Below are 21504 nucleotides of genomic sequence, written 5' to 3' on the forward strand. Positions count from 1 at the left end.
GCATCCTCCTCTTGCAAACTCAGCAAATACATTAACAGTGTACACTAAAATTTCTGAAAAATCTTACATTAACTCCAGAAACCTCCTTAACTCAGTGTTTCCTAAGCATATATAATTTAAAAATCTTCTCCACAATAGTATGTAGCAACATCTCTGATTATAGTATGCCAAGAAAAATACTTGAGGAAATGCTGAACTATATTTATGGTTAGGGTCATGAGGAAATAGTACCTAGCGGTCATATTCCCAGGAACATTTAATTTCATTAGCAAAATGCTTAAAAATTATTTGAAAGGTATATAAAATAGTTGTTTCTCTGTGAAAAAATAATGGAGTGTGATTATTTTTCCCTGTGTAGACTTACAAAATTGAAAAGCATCCAGGTACTTTAAACAGCGTTGAAAAATTTACAAACAGTATCCATATATAAATGAAAATACTTTATATTTGCAATATCATATTACCTAAAATGAAAGTCATCATATTCATCTCTCCCAGTGGAGAGCTTCCTCCTGACTATTTCTCTCATTCAATGAGTAAGGTCTTCCTCTTCATCACCCAGAAACGAAGCATTTCTTAGACTATTAGAATTATTCTGCCTCAACAAAGTTCATCTTTCAATTTACATTTTTTACTTCCTCACATCCTAATTCAAACAATCTTTACATCACAAGAGGACAGTTTTAGAAACCCTAGCCCTACCCCTGCCTTCAATGTCTGCCTGCTGCAGTTCCATCTACCCACTGGTGCCAGGGCCATGTTCCTATTTAAAAGACAAAAACAAATAAAACGTTGCTCAGGCTTCAGGCCTTGACATACACCAGACTGACTGACTGCTTCTTTACAATCAGTACTTTTCACTCCCTACCACAGGAAGCATAGAGTCATTAGGATCCTCTATGGTAGGATCGGCAACTCCTTCATCTCCACCTTCCCCAACTCTCAGGTTACTCCCCAACCCCAAGACTATCCTCTAATCTGATGCAGTTCAGTAAACCATGTGCCTCTGCAGTTTCCCATCTCTCTGTTTTGGCTCCTCCGGCATCCTCTGCCTGGAAATGCATCCCACTCTTTGCTCCATTTATCACTCAAAATAAAATGTTGAGCTACCACCTGTATGGTGACATCTTCCGTGATACCAGGGTGTCTCCCTCACTGTACAACAGTCTCAGCACCTTGCATATCCCTCACATTTTCTTCTCATTACAACCGTTTATGCGTCTAACTCTCCTGCCCTTAAAACTTCCAAGTTTGGGAATGCCACGGGGGACAGACACATATTTGTCTATCTTTTATTATTTGACAAGCAATCCCAAGGTACTCAGAAGGTGTTTGTTGAAATGAACGTAATCATTGCTATAAAAACTGTTGCAATCATGGATCTGTGGACACAACAACCGCACACTGAATATCCTCTATAGTCTATTTAAACTCCTGACTACAATCATGTGTGTCAAACAGCCAACATATCACACAGGCTATGTAGTAGCCATAGTATATTTGCACGCTCTGCATTCCTTTCTCCTAGGAACTTTCCTTACTTTAGTTTAGCCATCACTGAAATGGTTCTGACTTCATCAGAAAGGCTAGCCTTGGTAACTATCTGGCCAGATGGTAGGAGTTTGAGTATCTTTGGGGAAGCATATAGAAATAAAGGGAATGAGCATACATTGTTTTCAGTAGAAACATAAGCTGTAAAGGGACAAAAAACATATTAGCTAGGGACTACCTTCGCCTCAACAAGGAGGGAGCCTACCAAGAACAAAACTAACCACAGTCAAGCAGAGCAAAACAGAGGAAGAAAACATGGGGCATCACTTGGACTCCTGCATTATCTAGTCATGTTGAAGGTCAACTGGATGTCCACGTTAAATAACCCAACAAATCCCCTGCTTATTTTATTGTTGACACTTGGATAACTGAGAGGCTGACCTCATTTTTCTAAGCCTCAACGTGTTCCTCGGTAAAATGATGAGTTTAAAATAGGTGATGATGATTCATCTGAGTCAGTTCTAATGAGGTGGATAAACCTACAGCCTAGTATACAGAGTGAAGTAAGTCAGAAAGAAAAACACAAACAGTATATTAATGCATATATAATGGAATCCAGAAGGATGGTACTGACAAATCTGTTCACAGAACAGCAACGGAGATGCAGACACAGAGAACAGACATATGGACAAGGGTGGGGAGAAGAGGCAGAGGGTGAGATAAATGGAGAGAGCAGCATGGATGCAGGAATGTGAAAGTTGCTCAGTTGTATCCAACTCTTAGCAATCCCATGGACTGACTATACAGTCCATGGAATTCTCCAGGCCAGAATACTGAAATGGGTAGCCTTTCTCTTCTCCAGGGGATCCTTCCAACCCAAGGATTGAACCCAGGTCTCCCGCATTGCAGGTGGATTCTTAAGCAGCTGAGCCATAAGGGAAGCCCAAGTGAGCAGCCTATCCCTTCTCCAGCAGATCTTCCCAACCCAGGAATTGAACTGGGGTCTCCTGCATTGCAGGTGCATTCTTTACCAGCTGAGCCACAGAGGAAGCCTGCATGGATGCACATACACTAATATATGTAAATATATGGCCAATGGCAACTTGCTGGATGACTCAGGGAACACCAACTGGGCTCTGTAATAACCTAGAGGGTTGGCAATGGGTGAGAGGTAGGAGGGAGATTCAAGAGGGAGGGGACGTATGTACACATATGGTTAATTCATGTTGATGTGTGACAGAAACCAAACCAGTACTGTAAACCAATCATCAATCAATTAAAATTAAATAAATATTTTTAAAAATATGTGATGAGTTTTAAATAGCTTTAAGATGAAAGTTCTACTAATATCTTTCTGGTTAAGGCTTCAAGGGCAATTACAAATGGTTGGACAATTGACATGTCGTTCATTTTAGCCACGCCACCTGTCTCTTCGCCTCTCTTCCTACTCATTTGTCAAAGAAGGCTCCCATTCACCTCCTAAAAACTTCTAATCAACTCTTTAGTCTGTAGAAATGGTTTCTGAACTTCTATAGGCATCACAGCCTGTCCTGTGACTATAGCATTTAGTTCTGGGCTATCTAATATCTAATGACTCAAAGGCAATAAGCGCCTTAGGACGCTGGCTTCATCAAGACTCTTTGTGTCCCCCTCATAAGGGCGCTGTCAGACTTGGATGCTCAGAAAACATTCAGGGACTGGTGATAAGCTTAACATTTCATAATCTACAGAACAGAACAAAATTTGAAGCATGGCAATACCAGAAATTGGCTGAGGAGATTCAGAAATAGGAACTATGAAATACCCTAGTGAGAATATAAACTGACAGCCAATTTGAAAAGACATCTGGCAATATCTAGAGGGAAAACAAAACAAAACAGGTGTGCATGCTTTGCAAATCAGCAATCCCACTTTTTGGTACAGTCCCTAGAAAAACTCAACTCACACTCACAGTCCTTAATTTTTTTAGGAGAAAAAAAAACTGTCAGTAAATTAAATGTTCACCAGAACATAATAACTATAGACATAGATACACGTAATCTATATGTACACAGTGAAATTATAAAATTCTGAGCCACAATGGTATACAGCAAACATATAACAAAGATTAACTCTGAGTAAAAAAGGAAATCAAAGGAACTCCAGCTTCTTCTGCCAGACTTTATTTAAAAGAAATCCAAAGCAAATATGACACTACGTCTACAACTGTTAATTCCAGCCGGTGCTTGTTGATCTATGATATTTTGCTATATTTTCAAAATTTTTCAGAACAGAAAAAATAAAGACTATTGATAATTTTGTTCTTTAATGCACAGTTTATCTTCTCTCCAATTCTATTAGATCTTTCTCCCTATTTCAGCTTATATTAAGGTTTAAGCATTTTCCCCATGTAAATCCATATATACACAGAAATTATATGGAAGTGTAAAGGTACATCATTATACAGACTAAAAGTAATAAGCCACTCTCAACTTCTCCCAGCAACACCCATTGCTTCTGAAATAATGACTATTAATGATGTACCATGTTTTTTTTTCTCCCAGAGCTTTTCCTATTTTTATTCAGATATATGTGTAGATTCAATTCTATGCTTTTGTATTTTAAATTTATTTTCAACAGAAGTGAGGGCTGTTATTGCATACCAGTAGATGCATGCTTTTTTACTTAATAACCTTAATGATAAAGTTTCCCATAGATTATATTTTTTGTTCTGAATGTTGCACAGACTATTAAATGCTCTTAATAATCATGCAATGTTCCCACTGTCCTATAGAGTAGATAAGCTGTACAGTGATTTTTAAACTTCTTTATTATTTAACATGTAGCTTGCATCTGATTTTACCCATTAAAACAGTGCTGCAATGAAGAACCAATATATATGCCTCCTTGCATATGTGCTATAGATTGGACGCTTGTGTTCTCCCCAGATTCATATGTTGAAACCTAATCCCCAGTGTGATGCTACTTGAAGGTGGGGGCCTTTGGGAAGTGATCATATCACGAAGATGGAGCCATAGCCCATGGTATCAGTGTTGTTATGACAGAGACTGTCCACGGGATTTCCCAGGCAGGAATATTCGAGCGGGTAGCCACTCTCTTCTCTAGGGGATGTTCCCATCCCAGGGATCAAACCTGGGTCTCCGGTCTGGCAGGCAGATTCTTTACCAGGGCCACCAGGGAAGTATAGCAGCCTGAACAGACTAAGACAGTAGGTATAACATAACTATTCCTCTAGGATAGAGTCCAAACAGTAGAATTACTACATCAAAAAAGCATTTTAAAAAATGTTGATAGCTATTTCCAAATTACTTTCCCCACCCGAGTCAAGGGTGGACAGTATGAATCTTTACATTTTTGCTAATCTAATCAAATGGAGGTAAAGTGGTCATTCCAGGTAGAGGGAGCAGCATGCAGGAGGCACATAGGGAAAGAACTGAACATGTCTGCAGAAACAGAATTATTTGGTATTTTCAAACAGTGAGTGGGAGGGAGAACAGGGCTGGGATCGGATTCCAAAGGCAAGGTGCACACCATGCCAGCCGCATGACACTTTTGTGTGCTTAGGTGCTCAGTCATGTCCAACTCTTTGTGACTCCATGGACTGTAGCTTCCCAGGCTCCCCTGTCCTTGGGGATTCTCCAGGCAAGAATACTGGAGTAGGTTGCCATGCCCTCCTCCAGGGGATCTTCCCAAATCAGGGATTGAACCCAGGTCTCTTGCATTGCAGGCAGATTCTTTACTGACTGAGCCACATGGGAAACCCAAGAATAGTAGAGTGGGTAGCCTATCCCTTCCCCAGGGGATCTTTCTGACCCAGGAATCGAACTGGGGTCTCCTGCATTGCAGGTAGATTCTGTATCAGGTGAGCTACCAGGGAAGCCCATGCATGACTTTTATACCTCAGTTTAAACTCTATGGCGAGGAGTTTAGACTCCATGCAGGACATGATGGAGAGCCCCAAGGGACTTTCAGGAAGGAAATGCCCTTGTCCTGCTGTACACATGAGGACAGATCCATAATGAGACACATCTACAGGAAGACACATCAGTGAGGAGCCTGCCGTCCTTGATTGAGGGAAGATAATCTGAGCTTCATCAAAACAATGATGGTAAGGAAGGGATGTAAAGAAAGACTCAAGAAATACACAAGAAGAGAATGAACTTACAGTTGCTGAGGAGAAGACTGGGAGGAAGGGATAGTTTGGGAGTTTGGGATGGACATCTACACACTGCTGTATATAAAATGTATAACCAGCAAGGATATACTTATAGCACAGGGAACTCCGCTAAATGTTATGTGGCAGTCTGGATGGGTGTGGAGTTTGGGGGGAGAATGGATACATGTATATATATGGCCGAGTCCCTTCAACGTTTACCTGAAACAATCACAACATTGTTTGCTAATCGGCTATACCCCATTAAAATAAAAGTAAAAAATTAAGAAGAGATACATGAGAAGAAATGTGGGGGACAAAAATCAGGAGGGCACAGAAACTGACTAGATGCGTATGATGAGGAAGCAGAAGCGGGTTAGAATTGCTTCAGGGGCTGGGGGTAAGCAGTGGTGTTATTAATTAAAATTGGTAACATAAAAGAGATGGTTTGAGGATAAATATGGTAAATTTAGTTCTGGACTCACTAACTTCAAGGTATGCAAGCATATGAAGTTCAGATACACACACGCATCACAGAGTTAATGGTGGGGTTAGAGACAGACACTGGGGGGCCATCACTTATAGATGGTATTTGGAAAGGTGAAAATTGAAAGGCACAGATGTGGAGTGATAAGAGAAAAATGACTGACTGGAGCTTATTACATTCCTAAGTCAGAAGACTACATGAGAAGGTATTTCTGAGATGAAAAACAGGAAAAAATAGTCCTATGAAGAATTTCATTATAATAATATGAAACGTAACTCTAACTTGAGGATATGATTATTTTAGAAGCCAGAACAAATCTCTGTAATCACAGGTAGAAACAACCTGTGAGTAGGAAATTACCTAGAGGATCTCACCAGCAGGGACTTTTCTTTTAAATATGCTTTTTTCTTTTAACAAGTAATATAAGAACATTACTAAAATATCTGTCAACTGAAGAAAAGATGAAAAAAAATCACTAAAAAATCTCAACTCCTTATAACAACTCTGAGCATTTTACAAACTTTCTACTAGTCTATGTTTCTGGTAGGCTATTTTAAAGTTATGATGTACCTAAATGTTCAATCACCACATTTTATTTTATATTATACCCTGTCCATACTACTATACAGCCATAATAAATATATTAAGTGGTTAAAAATATTCTATCAATGTGTGTCAAGCCAGTGGTTTTCAATCTAGCCGTGCATTAAAATTTTTAGGGCAATTTTTTAAACACAAACTCTGAGGCAATTCCAAACATCTTAAATAAACATCTCTGGGTAGAGCCAAAGCATTGGCACTCTCTTTTATGTTTTTCCAAATGATTTTACTGCACAGTCAAGTTTGCGAACAACTGATATTACTGGTGAGTGTTTAAATTATGTTCTTCATTTATAATTGAAATAGAATTGATCTGAATATTTTAGTGTATATGATATACTTTTTTTCCTTACATTCAAGAATATTTTAAGATAGGCTTGCATAAGTGGCATTATTATTTCAGGAGATATATGTTATCTAACTACCTTTTGCAAATAATGCCAACTGGCTTTTCAAATGAGTTGTTTTAGTTTATACTCTCACCAGGAGTGAGAAAGCAAAAAGCATCATTTGGAGTCAGGGTGAAGTGCTTGTACTGATTAATTTATTAGGTAAACCAAAAGACAATCTCCAGTGGCTACTTTACCTTGCATTTCTATGATTACTAGGCAGATCAAATCTTATCTACATATTTGTTTATTCCCTGGTTTTATGCACTGTAGTTCCTCTGGTCATGACCTCTGACCACAACGTTCTAAGGTCAACACCTCTTTTTGTTTTCATAATCTCTTTAATTAATACCTCTAGCTTATATTAACTAGAAATATTAACTAAAAATATTTTCTCCATTGTCACAATGTTTTTTTGATATATTGCTGCTGCTGCTAAGTCACTTCAGTCGTGTCCGACTCCGTGTGACCCCATAGATGGGAGCCCACCAGGCTCCCCCATCCCTGGGATTCTCCAGGCAAGAACACTGGAGTGGGTACAAACACATAAAATTTGATGCAGTCACATACGTTCATCTTTTCCTTTGTTTATTGTAAAGCTTCTGTAAAGAAAGTCATTCTCCTCTCAACGTGTGTATGTGCTAAGTCACTTCAGTCATGTCCAACTCTGCAACCCCATGGACCGTAGCCTGGTAAGCTCCTCTGTCTGCAGGACTCTCCAGGCAAGAATACTGGAGTGGATTACCATGCCCTCCTCCAGGGGATCTTCCTGACCCAGGGATTGAACCCGCATCTCTTATATCTCCTGCATTGTCAGGCGGGTTCTTTACCACTAGCGCCACCTGCAAAGCCTCTTCTGTCTCAAAGGTGAATTCAAATGTTAAATCTGAATTTTTCTGTTTTTTCAGTGGTATGTCTTTTCATGTTTAAATTTTCGATCATGTCTGTTTCTTCCTCAATATAAAACATAGCTAACACATTATATGTTCCATAAACACTTTTAAGATGTATAAACATTTCCTTGTCCATTACTTCATTTCTGATTCATCCTCCTACCCCTTCTCTGCAGAAGACTCTGGTACTACTCATGGGAAATTCCTTGATCAGCAGAATGTCAAAAGAACTCAACTCAGAGTTTTGCTGGCTATGGGAAAAGTTTTACCTTTAAATGTTTGATAAAGGAAATGTCTAAAAATAACTACACCAACCACTACTGTTAAGACTGGCAATCATACCACAGGACAAATGTCAATTTAACTTAGTTTTCTTCTCCCTTCCTTCCTCCCCCTCTTCTTTCTTTGACCACTTGCATTCTCAAGGCAATTTGTTCAGCAGCAGTTGTGTGGTTTGATTATAAGTATTCCCATAAAAAGATATTTAATAAATTTAGCTTTCTGCTATAAAAATTTAAGTGTTATCAAATTCAAACACCATAACGACTTCAGATAGTATGAAATACATCCACAAAATTCAGACAGAATTATAAGGTAAAAACAAACTTGAGAAAGGAGAAATACAAAGATTAGTGAATTCAAGCATCTTTCCCTTCCCCAAACTTAATATTCGACACCTAAAAATACATCTAAGAATCTGGCAGTAGGCCTAAAAGAAATTTAATACACCTAGTTCTTGTTTTAATTTCACCCTCTGGGAAATATGATTCATGAGAGACATAGCTGGGAGTAGGGACTGCAGAAAAGCAACCCAAATTAAATCTCTCCCGAACAGAGACAAAGAGTAAAATAAAAGTAACAATGGCTAGGATCAATGCAAATGTAAAAAGAGAATAAATAATACTGTTTCAGACTAATGTTTGTTGAAAACTATAAAATTATACTCACATACATTATTAATAAATTCCAAAAGTAATGCTACTAATATGTTATATATGTATTACCTCTGTTTTATGGAAATAAACATCTTCCTTAGGAAAAATGCACATTTTGATGACCCAGGGGAAGAAACGTATCTTTAGACAAAACAAGATTTCCTGTACATTATTTTATAGTAATATCAATGTTCCATCTAGGCACACAGAGACTCTCCAGACAACAACTCCAGCAACAAAATGAGAGAACAATATGTAAATACAATTGGGTGGGGTGGAAAGGAAAAGAATTCATGAGCCAATTCAAGAAAAATTATTTTAAACCTGAAACCCTGTTTAATCAACTAAATGGTAACTAAATAGTTATGAAAATATAAAGAACTATCTATGTTTACATAACAATAAATGGTCTTCTGCCTTCATTCTTCAATGTTTTTTAAAAAATAAAATTTTGGATATGATGGCTTCTGGCCATGTGGCAAACATCTTATTTAAGTAAGCACAACTACTCCAAACCACTCATTTAGTTTGAATTAATATTCTTGAGGCTTTAAATACCCACTTAAACTTTCAGGCAATAGTTCTTTGATGCACCTGCCACCTAATTTCATGAAATCAATATTTCACTTAAGCTAAGTCAGGAAATCTTAAGATGTTGAATTCAATTATGACCATTACTTCATGAGCTGCTAGTAGATAAAGCATAGCATTGAAGTTGAAAATCATTACAGTTAAAGAGCTTTACCTCTTTGGAAAAGTGGGTGTTTTCTAAGGTACCATTAACATAATTAATAAGAACATATCATGTTAGGATAACAGTAACAATTTAATATTTAATATAGTGCTTTTCTATTGCCAAATGTTAGTTTATAAGCACAGAAACAATATCTCTCTGGCTATGCCTAAAATAAATCTATTGGGATGGTGGGAGGCATCTATCTACCCACAGAAAAAGGAAAACTAATAATATTGATCCAAACTTCATCCAAAGATGTAAATAAGTATTTAGTGAAACCCACATATATTACTGTTTAAGCAAAACACAATCACCACATCTTTGGTCATGTATAAGCACGATGTTATACATGAAAGGCAACAGGAAGCTGAGGTTCCACACAGAAAAGCTCACAAACACATTAAAAGGAAAAAATAAACTTTTATAAACAGTAAACGCCTGGTACTGGTTTTGAACTGCTGTCCCTCCCCAGGTAAGTACTAACTACCTGACTGGCTTCCATGCACTGACTCTTCTATTTCCTAGAGTCCAAAGTGGGGAATCATTACTTCTATTTCTAAACAGAGAATGAAAAAACATCCAGAGATAAAATTTGAAATTCTAAACCTCTCCATCCTGTAAATGGTAAACATTTGATGATCATAAAATTGCTCCTTTTGTCACCTGACTTGTTAAGTGAGTTTTAAGAAAACTCAGGAAATATTAAAAATAAATGTTATGCCTGAGCATTCCTAGGTCTCCCATTTCCTCCTTGGTTTGTTCTAATAGGCATTCTTTTTCTTCTTTTTTATTTTCCTTCAGGACTCCTTCTTCGAGTCTAACATTTGCCTGCGACTTAACACTTGACTGTGATAGAAAGTTTGAGATTTCGAGACAGCCAAACCCAGGCTCAAGTACCAGAGCTTCCACTTATAACTGTGTGAAGTTAGGGAATATATCTAACTTCTCTCAGCATCGATTTCCTCATCTGTAAAATGAAGAAGTAACACCCAACTTCTCAATGTTACTGTATGGATTAAATAAGCTAAAGGATAAAAACTGCCTGGCTCAATGCCTAATACTGACCGGTTACTGCATAAAAGTTTGTTTCTTGCCCTTTTGCCAAAATGACAATCAACAGACAGTTCTAATGATATTCACAGACACATACATCCGTGTTTGTTCTTTTCTGTTCTTTACCTATAATCTACTCTTAGACCTAATAAACTTCATGCATGTTCAACACTCAGCAAGCTTTTCATTACCATAAAGGGAAATAACTGAAATAATATTACATAAATAAATAGCAGCCAAGAGGAAGCACCACGTTTCTAAAGAACATATTCAAAATTGAAGAAACTCTAGTATATTCTCTCTAAAAACAAAATGCCTGAGCAGTTTAATGAGGAGCGGCAGAATTTATTAAAAAGTACAACCCAATTTGATTCTTAGTAAAACAGGGTTAGGAAAACGAAGTGCTCTCAGTGAAGGTAAAGGAAAACATTCACTGGGAAAAGTCAGCCATCACCCGCAACAATATTTATTAATATAGGCAGACTGCTTAAAAAAGCCCCAAGCGAAAGGGTGAACAAGTAGAGACTACAACTTCAGCAAGAAGGATCATGGAGATGCAGTCAGTGTTCACAGGGAAGAAGGCTCCAGATATATACCAGAAAGGAAAATAAAATATTTCTATCTGATGTTACAATGGGATTTTTGTGTGTAGATGAATTTGGAGTCAAAATATGGCCACAGTTTACACAAACTGTAATTCAGACAGAGAAACCAGAAAGCACAACGGGGCCTCCCAAATTTTCTCTTTCCAACAAGTCACGCTTTCTCAGTTTAGATTCTAGTCTTCACTGTCACACAGACAAAACAGAGAGAACGTAGGTAAGCGACACCGAACTGGGAACCACCCTCGTAACCTTCTTCACAGTCATTCAGATCACTGCCTGGCCTCCAGGTGGCCAGTGTCTCCTTAAACCCACTAAACATGAACCAGGGAATGAGTGACGACGACGGGGTTCCATACGGGGGACCCTCGATGTCCGTTTTCACCCAACATCACTATCTGGTACCTACCCGGAAGGAATGAACGGAACCACTCCAACGCAATCCCAGCCACTCCTGCTAGTTCAAGCATTCGGTTCAGCATCACCTCATGACCAACACGAAAGCAGCTGAGGCTCTAATATAATCATCATGGAAAGTTGTCCCAAATCCTTCATTCGAGGAAGATCCTTCATACACACCAACGCTGTCTCCAAGCCATGCCGGGGTCTGAAACCAGACTGGAAAATATTATATATGTGTATATATAGTAAAACTCCCACAAACCACTCTTCTCCTACGTCACATTTATGAACAGCTGCTTAACCCCTCCTAAACACATATGTTGCCTTCTCAAGGTGAAAATATTAACATTCAAGGAAAGATCTTTTCCACAGTAGAAGGGAAACTGAGAGTGTATGAAGACCTGGTGCTGCCTGGTAAGGTGGTTGAGGCGGTCCCAAACGGAACATACTTTGTCCTGAAGGGGAAAGAGAAAACACAATATTGGTTTCCAAGGCTAGTCTTCTAAACTTGGTATATAGGATCAAGCTCTTCCAGTATTTACAAAACAAAACAACAACGAGACATCTTGACTTTTTCAGAAGGTGGGAAAGCAATGCCGTATGAACCACTGAGGCTTTGTTTGGTATTACCAAGGTAGCTTCTTCCTCCTGAATCCCACTGTGTGGTCACCCACCACTTTTGTAATCCTACCTACCACTGCCTTGACTGCATTACCAGACTCTACTGATGCAGGAGGTCTATACTGGCTATATTTGCTCACTATGTAGACACAGCCAGCAGCCTTTGAATGAACAACAACTTTAATGGTAGCAATTATTAAAAGAAATGATCAGTGAGCCCCAAGAGGTATTATATGTTAAAGAACAAGAACAAACTAACTTTAAAAATACCAATTTTCCTTCTCACTTCTTAATGAATAGGCTTTTGTAGAAACTGACATTATATAAAGTTTTCAAAGTTTAAACAGATAATCTACTATTTTTATCTTCTTGAGACTTCTATTACAAGATTTAAGACTATTTCCTTTTCACTTGCCCCTTTCTCTCCTAAACCAATACTTAAAACTAAAACTTTCAATGCCAGTACAATATTTTACTAAGTTTCTCTATCTCCAGAGTGTGTCTAAAATAAAATTTAAAAATGGGTTAAATCACCGCAGTGTTATTTTCTATGTGCTTAGCCTAAATGATTTGAATCAAACAAATGGCTACCTGTAAGATGCTCATTATATATAATTCCATTTGAAATTAATAAAATTGTTTTCTAATCTCCATTTCATACTGTCCAGACACATCCCATCCTTGCCAGTTACTAAAATTAAAAAAATGTGGTGATATCCATCTGGTGTACTATTTCCTCTACCCACTCAGTATATACTTTGGTTCTCAAGTCAATTATTCCATTGATGTGAAATACCCAGAAACGTCGTAGACAGGCTTGGACCTGAGATTTATACCAAACATGACACTCATTATGTTTTTCTGGACACTGTCCACTAACTTCACTGTATCTCATAAAATATGACATGTCTCACATAAAGAAAATGTGGAATGGATCACCTACACAAAGGACTCAGAAAATAGTACACTGAAAGCAACAGATCCCTTGGTTGCTTAGCTCAGACATACAGTCCTCTTGGTGCTTGCTGCTGCTGCTGCTGCTGCTGCTGCTAAGTCGCTTCAGTCGTGTCTGACTCTGTGTGACCCCATAGACGGCAGCCCAACAGGCTCCCTCGTCCCTAGGATTCTCCAGGCAAGAACACTGGAGTGGGTTGCCATTTCCTTCTCCAATGCAGGAAAGTGAAAAGTGAAAGTGAAGTCGCTCAGTCGTGTCCGACTCATAGCGACCCCATGGACTGCAGCCCACCAGGCTCCTCCATCCATGGGATTTTCCAGGCAAAAGTACTGGAGTGGGGTGCCATTGCCTTCTCCGCCTCTTGGTGCTTAGCAAAATATAATGCTTTTCCTCCTAAAATTTTAAGTCCTTGTATATGATATATTGCCCCTCTTATGCATAATCTGTGGGTCTGCAAGTACAGTAAGTATAAGAGTCTTCTCAAACCATCCCATTTACAGATGTAAGATAACAATGTCTATAAGCAATATATGTTCAAGAAAATAAATATCCATTGAGATGTCTGTCATGATCTAAGGACTGTACAGGATATGCAAACATATGAGTAAGATATGTCACTAGCTGTCTTGGAATTCAAGACATAGCTTAGTTGAGAGAAAGACATATAAACTAAAAGAACTGTGATAAAGTTACATTTAAAAACCTCTCTTGTAATATAAAAGAAGGGACCATATTTCTGCCTGGAAATCGAGTGGAAAGTTTCCAGAGGAGGTGATCCACATCTTAAAAGATGAATAGCTATGAGGGTGGCAGTGATGGTAATAACAAACAGAAGCTAAGGTGTTAGCATATATGTAATTTACAAGAATATTGGAAAAAAGATTACCACTCAAAAGTAAAATATATTCTATCCTATAGTATTTAGTTTACGGACAGTAGAAATACTTCAGTATAGTGAAAAAACTCCTAGTGAAATAGGAACTTTCAGTAAATACTAACCAAGCCAAGCTATAAGATCCTTAATGACAGAAGCATACAAATAATGATGTAGATTTTTCCTAGAAATTAATAATTCCCACATACTTAAATGCAGACCTCCTCAGAGATAGCAGAGTGGTTATGTTTACTAAAGTCTCTTCTCCAAACTTTCATTTTGCATATGTGAAACATCTTAAATTCCAAACAAAATTAGGATGATAGTACAAATATACAGGACTCTGAGACACATCTTTTTTTTTCCCCAAAACATACCAATTAGATAATTAGCAGGAGGTACTGTCAGGATATGACATGTTAACGTATAAATTTGGAGAGCGGAATAGCAGAAGAAATACATCTATATTGTACATTCAAAACATTGAAGTGGCCCAGGTGGTCCAATTTGAGAGCAAGATACAGAAATACACCTCTTTAGTTACAAATAAGATTGTCCTCAAAGCATTTCACTTAATGAAAAACAATCTACCCACTGGTGTGTTGTAAACTGGGAAAATCCTTGATCCTAGAATCCCAAAATTAGTCACTGGCAGGCATCATACTAAAAACAATTCGGGCTTTGCTTCATCAGGTAACTGGTTTTAAATCTAATCACTGAATCTGAGTTTAAGAACACAAACTGATTAGAATCGCTTTGCTAACTTCTCATGAACTTTTAGATTAAAACTTATGTAGTAAATAATACTGCATGCAGGCAGTATTATTTAATAATACTGTTACATTCTGTAGCACTAGAGCCACCTTGGAAGCCCATTCGATAATATTATATACTTCTTAGTGAAATATAAATCTTTTAACACTGGTGTGCCAAAATATTACTGTGAAATATGGTCAAATACAAATTTACTTGATAACCCATTCCATCTTGATTAATTTTTTCAAAGTGCTACTAATGCACTAGGGTATGAAATCTCACAAATCAAACATATGATTGACAGTACATTTAAAAAATTATTTTATCCTTATTTCAGCCCTAAAATACACATAAAGATCCATAAGTTTGCCTATTTCACTGGAGAGAAAAGACAAAAAAAGAAAACAAAAAAGACTGAGTGACTTATCCAGGATAACACATTTCGTTGGAAATGGAAATAGAGCTACAATTCAAATTTCCATTCAGAAAATACCATGAGTCTATTATATGAAGGGCACAGTGGTCATGTATGGATGTGAGAGTTGGACTGTGAAGAAAGCTGAGCGCTGAAGAATTGATCCTTTTGAACTGTGGCGCTGGAGAAGACTCTTGAGAGTCCCTTGGACTGCAAGGAGATCCAACCAGTCCATTCTGAAGGAGATCAGCCCTGGGATTTCTTTGGAAGGAATGATGCTAAAGCTGAAACTCCAGTACTTTGGCCACCTCATGTGAAGAGTTGACTCACTGGAAAAGACTCTGATGCTGGGAGTGATTGGGGGCAGGAGGAGAAGGGGACGACAGAGGATGAGATGGCTGGATGGCATCACTGACTCGATGGACGTGAGTCTGAGTGAACTCCGGGAGTTGGTGATGGACAGGGAGGCCTGGTGTGCTGCGATTCATGGGGTCGCAAAGAGTCGGACATGACTGAGCGACTGAACTGAACTGAACTGATAGGGAAGAGAAGGATCAATGGGACATAAATTCTACCATTAAGGAAACTGCAGTCCTGTTATAACAAGAGAAAATTTGAGAGTTTATTAGCTACTACGACAAAGGCATAGATGTATTAATGTTATAAATAAACAACAAGGATAAAATGATGAATTAAAGCTAAAGAACTCTTCACTGAGGAGGTGGTATATGACATGTGATTTGGGCTCTGGAGGCAGGGGGCAGAGGACAAGAAAGAGTGAAGTTCACAACAGGCTGTCTAGAGTCAGAATTGAAAATATATGTTAATATCTGCATAAAGTCAAATATATAGGTAATTTTTTCAAACGTCACAAGTTACAACATATACTTAACTAAACCAAGTCTAAGCAGGAGATTTGATTAAAAATAGATACAACAAAGGCTGATAGTTGTTCCCTCCAAATTACCTTTCCCGACAGCTAAGACTCCCACATTTTAGCTGGGAACATGCTTCCTGCAACAGAGTACATGCTCCTGTTTCCCATTCTGCTAACTGTAAATATATATCTGGTCAATGGGACATGAGGAAAATGGATGCACTCAATGCTTAAAATGTATCTACAGAGGGACTGTGTCTACCTCTTCTTCTACCTGCTGCTTGGAACATGGATTTGGTGGCAAGTCATGTTAGACCACGGTGATAGGGACTCAATCCTAGGGACAAAAGAGCAATAAGACAAAAGGACCCTGGCTCCTTGCATATCCTGATATAACAAAGCTATCCCATCATTCCTGGGACTGCCCACTTTCAGACTGTAATGTGAGAAATGAAGTTTTATTTGATTAACCACATATTTGGGGATTCCATGACACCCATGCAAACCTATATACTAGCTTGTATAAATATCTATGCTATGAAAGTGAAAGTCACTCAGTCGTGTCTGACTCTTCGTGACCCCATGGACTATACAATCCATTGGAATTATCCAAACCAGAATACTGGAGTGGGTGCTACTGCTGCTGCTAAGTCACTTCAGTCGTGTCTGACTCTGTGCGACCCCACAGACGGCAGCCCACCAGGCTCCCCCGTCCCTGGGATTCTTCAGGCAAGAACACTGGAGTGGGTTGCCATTTCCTTCTCCAATGCATGAAAGTGAAAAGTTAAAGTGAAGTCACTCGGTTGTGTCCGACTCTTAGCGATCCCATGGACTGCAGCCCACCAGGCTCCTCCGTCCATGGGATTCTCCAGGCAAGAGTACTGGAGTGGGGTGCCATTGCCTTCTCCAACTGGAGTGGGTAGCCATCCCCTTCTCCAGGGGATCTTCCCAACCCAGGGATCAAACCCAGGTTTCACACTGCAGGCAGACTCTTTATCAACTGAGCTATCAGGGAAGCATAAATAAATACAAATTAAAAGTATTTTCAAAACCTGAGAAAAACAATCTGAAAATTTTTACTCACAAAGGATTTATTATAATCATCAATATGCAGTTGTCATAATAGGCTTTCAAATCTATTTTAAAATTTGAATCTATATGATAACCCCTAAACAGTGGATGCATTGGAGAAGGAAATGGCAACCCACTCCAGTGTTCTTGCCTGGAGAATCCCAGGGACGGTGGAGCCTGATGGCCTGTCGTCTATGGGGTCGCACAGAGTCGGATACAACTGAAGCGACTCAGCAGCAGCAGCAGCAAACAGTGGAAAAGTCAGAGATCAATACTATTACAAGTGAAGAATCAAACAACAGATCAGGCATTCATTACAAAAAAATCTTTGACAGATTCAAATTTTACTGGGTTTAACTTCATTTAATCCATGAAATAATCATTACATATATTTCATACTATATTGATATACTAAAGATCCATTAATAAAGAAAAGTCAAATGAGTTATTAATGCTCGAAAAAAGAATCAATAAATGAAAACTAGATTTTTACTGTAAAATTCACATTAGTTGACAATGTTCCATTTGCCCACTGGACTTCTCAGGCCACTCAATTTTATTTTGATTATCTTTAAATATTTCTATTCATTTTTTATAGAGAAGAGAGGAAAATTTAATAAGCAAACATAAATTAAATATATTACCATGATGGGAATGAAGAAACAGAGCAGCCTGCAAGAGTCTAAAAGGAAAAGAGAAAATAGAGGCTGGATGCCCTGTGTGCATCAAATTGTCTGCAGGCAAATCTATTCACCCTTGCTTCACAAATTACTTATATTACAGACATTCTAAAGAATAACAGGAGTAAGCATGTGCAATAAAATGATCCATGGCACCGTGTCTTACTGAGCTCACTGGCTCTCTATGTCAACCCACAAAGGCAGGAGTGGAAGGCAGTCACAACCCTTTCCCTTGTTCTTCTCAGACTCCTCCTTTGGGTCAAGTCTTGGTGGTAACTAAAAGCCAATGAGTCCAGAATCAAGAACACCAGATAACCACCTGAAGTATAAATTACAGAACATTCTCTCTTGCACCCCAATCTCCTGCCAAAATATGTACTATTGGAGGCAAATAAAACCAGGTAATAGAGGGCGACTGGATCAATGAAAACACATCACTTCAGGAAAATCGATTGAAAGACATGTCCTTTCTAATAGTACCTTGGAACAGAAGATTTATATTCTTCTTTTTTTTTTTTTTTGTGGTCTGTCCTTTACTGGGCTTTTTGCACATTCTTCTCAAATTCTGAAATGATCGTCCTCTTCTAAGTTTTAAGATGAGTCACATATTTACTAGTTCTATTACAGTGGACAATTCATCTTCTCTAAGCCTTAGTTTATTGATTTGTAAAATAAAAGCTTAAGATGATATGATCTACAAAGTCCTTAACAGGAACAAAATGTTATTGTTCTGAGTTAAACTTCATTCACATCTTAGATTGCATCGTAATGCTGCTCTGAATGCCCTTCTTTTAAGGAGGCTTGCTTTCAAATAAATTCTCAAAAGCATGGCTAAAAGCTGGGAGAGTAATGACCACAGCAAATGGCCCTTTGTGTAAACTAGTCCTGATTTTACCAAAGGGTCTAATGGCTACCCACTCCAGTATTCTTGCCTGGAAAATTCCACAGACAGCAAAGCCCAGCAGGTTATAGTCCATGGGGTTGCAAAGAGTCAGACACGACTGAGCGTGTACCTTTAACTCCTCAGATTCTAGGAATTAGGAATTCTGTTACTCTCTTACCACAAGAAGCACTTCTAAAAAAGGCTGGAAGTGCCCTGGGTCACCAGGTGGTAGAAAATTGGGTAAGGAAAAGACCAGGTTTAAAATTTAGATAATCAGATGCTCCTACTCAAAATTCTGCAGACATTATTTCACAATATGTCATCCCTCTCAAAGGAAAAAAAGGAGATAAGAATGAAGGAGAGCGAGGGACACATTGAGACATTCCACAGCAAGGAAACATTCACATTACCATAGGTAAAATAGATAGCCAGTGAGAATTTGCTGTATGATGCACATAGGCTCAAACGGAGTGATCTGTGACAACCTAGACGGGTGGGATGGGGAGGGAAGTGCAGGCGGGAGGTTTAAGAGGGAGGGGACATATGTATACCTATGGCTGATTCACATTGATGCATGGAAGAAGCCAACACAATTTTGTAAAGCAGTTATTTTTCAATTAAAAATAAATACATTAATAAAAAATAAAGATAAAAAAGAACGTGCCACTGTACCCAACAAAATGATTTATAAAATTTTGAAAACCAAAAGTTTTCAGTGGCTTGACTCAAAAGGATGGTGCTTAAAAACAATAAAATAGATCCTAATTTTAAAAACCAAGTTCATACTTTCAATTTTAAGGACAAGTAAAAGAAATGGGCAATAAAAACTATTCTAAGTAATTCCAAATAGTACTTTCTAGCGTTGGTGGTTCAGGGGTAGAATTCTGGCCTGTCAAATGGTGTTTTCTGTGTACCTGACTCAGCACTTTCCTTCTTGGCATGAAGATGCAGGGTGATTCCAAAGTGATCTCTGATAATCCTAAAACTTCAGAATTCAGGATTTGAGCCATTGACTATCGCACTAGCCACAATGTATTCCAACAAATCTTCATGCGTGGTATTTTTCTATATCTAGCAATCAGTAGGTCACCTTCAACAAATGCAAATTAAGCAACAAATTGAAAAATTATCATTGCACAAATTGTATTTCACACAGACTGGTTAGAGAGGAATGAAATTATCAATTTGGGCTATCTGCAGTGATCTGATGGAGAAAGTGCTCTAGACAGAAATTTTACATTTGTCTTTTGTAAAAATGAGCAATAAAAGTAAAAAGGAATGAGTGGTGTTTTTATACCTCCCAGTGGAAATACAATGGATGGAAGCAATGAGAGAGGATGGATAAGTGGTCATGACATAGATTCCCAATAACAGTAAAGTTTATCTGACTGAGAAAATGTTCTAAAGAATGCAGTGATGCTAGTCCCGACCATACTCATCTATTCATTTGTACCTTCTTTTCTTTCCCTAGATGCATATCTTAAAAAAGAATAATGTTAATAACAGCCTCCTCCATCCCCATGGTTTAGTCAGTCTCATCTATTTTCCTTCAGTTATTTCATAAAAATAGTGACTGCCACTTTCTAAAACTGTCTTTTATTAGCAATATGCTTTGGCCACAGTGAAACAATTCCCCCCAGAAACAATCTATAAGTCCAACTTCAACAGCAAAACAGTAAGAGTCCTGTGGAGGCCATAGTTCTTCCATTATCCAAAGTATGTATCCCACCATATGACATCACCTTCTAGATAAAACAGTAAAGAGTTACAATGCAAATACATCTTGCTGCTACCCACAAGCCCCAGTCTTCACTAAAGATCACCCACCCTCCCCCTTCATGTTGGACAAGCATAACAGGTCAAGTTTGGGAAAGGCTTTGAAGCTTCCAAATCTGGGTTATGGAAATGGAATTTTAAAAAATCTTTCAACTCTGTTTACAAATAGGCTCTAAATTGAGAGTCTCAACACACCTATCTATAGGCTTGACTTAAATCTCAGTGAATTTTATACACATATATAGACCATCAACAGTTAGCCAGAGAAGCTGCCAAGGGAGTGGGAGCTGCGGTGGGGGGAGTATTTACTTAATAAACTCATACAAACAATACTTTAAAAACAAAGTGTTTTTAGGTTCTGGAAACAAATATTTTAAGAGATTAAGTACAATTTGAATCAGACATCAAACTCCAGACTTGTCACCTGTTAGCTAAATGAACTATCTCAAGTTACTTAACCTCATCTGCCTTAGCTTCCCTATCTGTAAAATGGGAAATATAGTATCTATCACCCATCTGTTTAAAAAGATAATTCATGTCAAGTCCTTACTCTTGGACCTAATAAAAGTAAATGATTAAAAAAAAACAATTAGGTATTCTTTTACTCATCAAGCCCCTATTCATTAATCTGCTTGACATGCTGCATTAAGCATGGTATCTCAGCTCTAGGTAAAATAAATTAATGGATACATAGATGCATGTTCCTATCTTTGATGAGCTTATATTTGTGATGGAAAGACAATACTTCTTGATAGGCTGGAATATCATGTATTTTATAAAGAATTTAGAAATTCCTAAATTTAATTTTTTTAATAAAAAATAAAAACCCATTATGTTCTAGGCTGAAGACATCCT

At 38.1% G+C, this 21504-nt stretch overlaps 1 protein-coding gene across 5 annotated transcripts in view; it reads right to left on the reverse strand.

Annotated features, from left to right (window-relative positions):
* ASXL3 (ASXL transcriptional regulator 3) overlaps positions 1 to 21504 on the reverse strand; it is a 195349-nt gene that overhangs the window by 131127 nt on the left and 42718 nt on the right. The window contains exons 2-3 of one of the 5 annotated variants that reach the window (XM_027525828.1): positions 11749 to 11957; positions 6653 to 6655 (exon numbers count right to left, since the gene is read on the reverse strand). The exons of 2 other annotated variants lie outside the window; for them this stretch is intronic. The gene's annotated coding sequence lies outside the window, so the exon portion shown is untranslated. The remainder of the gene's footprint in view (positions 1 to 6652; positions 6656 to 11748; positions 11958 to 21504) is intronic. 2 more of the 5 variants (XM_027525829.1, XM_027525831.1) reach the window with 2 other exon arrangements.

This window comes from Bos indicus x Bos taurus, chromosome 24 (genome assembly GCF_003369695.1).
Source record: "Bos indicus x Bos taurus breed Angus x Brahman F1 hybrid chromosome 24, Bos_hybrid_MaternalHap_v2.0, whole genome shotgun sequence".
In the NCBI taxonomy this organism is placed as follows: Eukaryota; Metazoa; Chordata; class Mammalia; order Artiodactyla; family Bovidae; genus Bos; species Bos indicus x Bos taurus.